Source organism: Callorhinus ursinus, unplaced genomic scaffold (genome assembly GCF_003265705.2).
Source record: "Callorhinus ursinus isolate GAN/ISIS: 27379988/994484 unplaced genomic scaffold, GSC_fseal_2.0 scaffold3, whole genome shotgun sequence".
Classification (NCBI taxonomy): Eukaryota; Metazoa; Chordata; class Mammalia; order Carnivora; family Otariidae; genus Callorhinus; species Callorhinus ursinus.
Window position 1 is genome coordinate 88,575,804 of NW_027397065.1, and position 3,496 is coordinate 88,579,299.

General features: G+C 44.9%; 1 pseudogene; it reads left to right on the plus strand.

The window, feature by feature from the left end:
- The first annotated feature begins 3,185 nt into the window (after positions 1 to 3,185).
- LOC112820475 (U6 spliceosomal RNA) lies at positions 3,186 to 3,283 on the plus strand (annotated as a pseudogene).
- Positions 3,284 to 3,496: the final 213 nt, after the last annotated feature.

A 3,496-nucleotide genomic window follows, 5' to 3' on the forward strand; every position in this document is an offset into this window, starting at 1 on the left:
AGAGCTCCTGTAAGAAGACAAGGGACCAGAGCTTGCTTTCCTGGCCATGTGAGGTTACAGCCAGAGGCAGCTGCCTGCAAGCCAGGAAGTGGCCCTTCACCAGACGCCAGCTCCACTAGCTTCTTGACCTTGGACCCAGCCTCCAGAAATGTGGGAAATAAAGGCTTGTTGTTTAAGCCACCTGGTCTATGGTAGTTTCATTCTACCAGACCAAAATGATGGACACAATACTCTTAAAAAAGACAAGTCATTATTAAACCCATTTTACAAATAGGAAACCGAGACCCAGAGAGGCTATGTGACTTGCCCGAATCACCCAGCTGGTAAGTGGTAGAGCCCAGCCAAACCTGGGTGCAAACAACCAAGCATCTGATGCCCGTCGATTGCTCCCTTTCTTCCTCACTGCAGCAGAGCTCCCAGAGGATGCTCCAGCCCCAGCTGGCACTTTCCATCTCTGCCCCTATTGTTCTCATGCTTCGTCCTCTCTCCTCCTCACCTCCATGCAGCACTACACCGTGCCTCCCGCCCCTCCTGGCCATCATGCTTTGCCTCATCTGGGGAGCTATGTTCTCCCAAGACCATGTGTAGAACAGACCGTGAGCTTAGAAAGGCAGGGCACTTGTACATGGTCATTTATAATTTGTGTTCACAATTCCTCATCACACCAGTCATACTGCTTTATAGATGATAATGGTTCAACATGTGTGGATTATCCGGGGAAAAGCTTGCTTCATGCTGACTCTGCCAAAGGAGGGGTGAAGTCATAGTTACATAAGCAAAATGAAGTGGAAAATGAAGGCAATTATGTAGGTAATTCAAAAAGAGGGAAAAAAAGAAGCACTTTTTGGGTGGGGGGGGCTTAATTATGTGGATTTATCAGATGTGAGTTAAAAAAATGTATAATTACCCAGACAATGGGCTGAGTGTTCCACTTAACTTTGAGTGGGTCAGAGAGAGCGTGAATCGGGCGCTTTGTGTGCCAGACTCGGCTGAGAGGCGAACTCATTGTCAGATTCTGGGAAACCCAAGTGGCTTCTCTGAGCTCTGGTTTTTCTCTGCGACGGAGTCGGGGCCCAGCGATTGGCACAGCTGGTCTGAGTTACATCATCACGCTCCTGTTAAATGTCTCATCTTGGTCCCTAATCCTCTGCACTCCACACTTTGGCATTCCTTTTATACCCTGCTTTCTCTAATTGATACTTCGGAATTTGTCTCTCTGATGAGGTTACAAAGTCTGTGAGGTTGAGATCCATCCCCTGCTTTCTTGGCTGAGCTGCCCACCTCCTCAAATCCTACAGTGGAGGATCAGAGCCAGGACAAGCATGGCGTTGATGGATGGGAGCAGTGAAGTTGCTGCAGACCGGTGTCCTGAGGCAGTGGTCCTAACCTGGCTGGCTGCTCATTACTGTCACTTACAGAGCCTCTGATGTGGTGGATCTGGGTTTGGCCCCAGGATCAGTGCTTCATTAAAGGCCTCAAGTGATTCCAGTGGGGGTCGTGAGATTCTGCAGTAGTTACCAATACCCCTCTGCGGTGGGCTGTGGACACCCGGCTCCTCCATCTTACCGAGGCAGTAGCGGCTCACCATCAACGATGATGAAGCTGACAGAGACTCATTATGAAATCTTCCTCAAGACCCAGTGGCCTTGGCCATGCCATGGAGGAAGCAGTATGGTGGCCAGGTCTTCCTGTCCTTAGTAAAAAATCTCTTTGGGTTGGTCCGTGCTCTAGAGGAGAGATATATAGTAAATTTCCAGCATATATTAACTTTAAGTGTTATGGTCGAAAGTAGAAGATTGATTTTTTGAATCAACCTTTAAAAAAACTCCTTTTTAAAGTAGCGAGTCACGAGATGAGCACAGTCTTGTGACAGCCTGGAAATTTAGAAGCAAACTGTAGAGCATCAATCATTGGTTCCAGGCTGACTGGCTGGCATGCACCCGCATGGGCTATTTTGGGCATGAACTGGTCTTGGAGATGCTATCAAAATATGGTGTTGGGCCTCGTCCAATACTAGCACTTCCATTTGGTTATTAAGCAGAAGCTCCAGAAAGGGCAAGGCTTGAAATAGGCAAAAACTTGCAAGGTTTGAGATTCTATTCAAACTTCCCATGGCCAGCCAGCCTTGGAATCATCAAGCATCAGAATCTGGTGAATCAGCATTTGAGGATGCATCCAGGCTTGATTTGGAGATTTTGACTCAGCCATCAGTGAAATTCAGCATTTTCTCTTGAAGCTTTCAGTGACCTTTGGCTTCATTCAGGCTCAAACACCGAAGGCAAAGGGAGAGGGGATGGATTCTCAAACTCCTGAGTGAAGATCGTGCATCTGAGATGCTGAGATCCATTCATCCACGGTAGAACCAAATGACATCTCCTTTGCCCCTGGGTCTTCCTCTCCCATTACTGGGGCGGGAGGGGTGGAGGCGGGAGCAGAGGCCCTCAGAGAAGGGTCAAGGAGAGCTAGGAGCCACACACAGACCCCATCAAAGCTCACCCAGGCAGCAGGCTCCATGCCAAGTGCTCCACAGAGCTCAGAACCATCCCCAGTCCTGTGTCTGCTGACACATTCCCGTAAATCTCCAGTTGAGACTTGGAGGTACTGTGAAGCTGACGCTAAGTGCTTTCTGCTCTGAGAACAATTATGTACTTCTGAATAACACTCAACACACCCTTTGAATGTGAAAATGGGTTAGATCAAAACATCAGAGTGTACCTGCATCCCTGATGATCCTTTTTAATGTAGCGGTGGTTTCTGACATTAAGGAGAAATGTGAATTTAGCTGCGTGCTTTTATGTCTCTAGCCTGCGACTTGCTTATTCAGGCTGTAGATACACGTAAACAGGGAAACAACAGAAGAACATCAAATATTAATTCTGTATCGGTATTAAAGTATCATAAGCAGTAGTAAGCATGTGTTAAGCTGTCAGGAGGCATGTTGGATTGTACAATGTAAGTTGGGGCCGGATTCTTCATTATCCCGTGGACCAAGAGCCTCACCAAGGATGGTATTTAGTCTCTTTGAGGCCTTTACTTTGGTGTTGAGATGTTTTCCTCAGGCTTTTCTGTATGAATGATTTCCTCTTTTACTCCTTCGTGAATATCTTTGTTGCTGTTGTTTTTTAATTACGAAAAATCTACATGTTTATCTTTAAGGATTTAAGTGATGTAGAAATGAGTAATAGGTGCTCATTTCAGCACATATAAAATTGGAACGATACAGAGAAGATGAGCACGGATGTGCAAGGATGACACACAAATTTGTGAAGCCTTCTATATTTAAAGAAAAAGAAATGAATAATTAGAAATTCGCATGGGTTTATTTCTTATTTGTAATTTAAATTAACCTATGCAGATATCTTTATGTATATAACATATATTATTAAATTAACTTTAATTATATCATACTAAGATATTATTTTATATCTCTGGCTTTTTTCACCTAATAGTGCATGTTTAACAACGTTCTATGAATGTATATTATTTTTAATAGAAA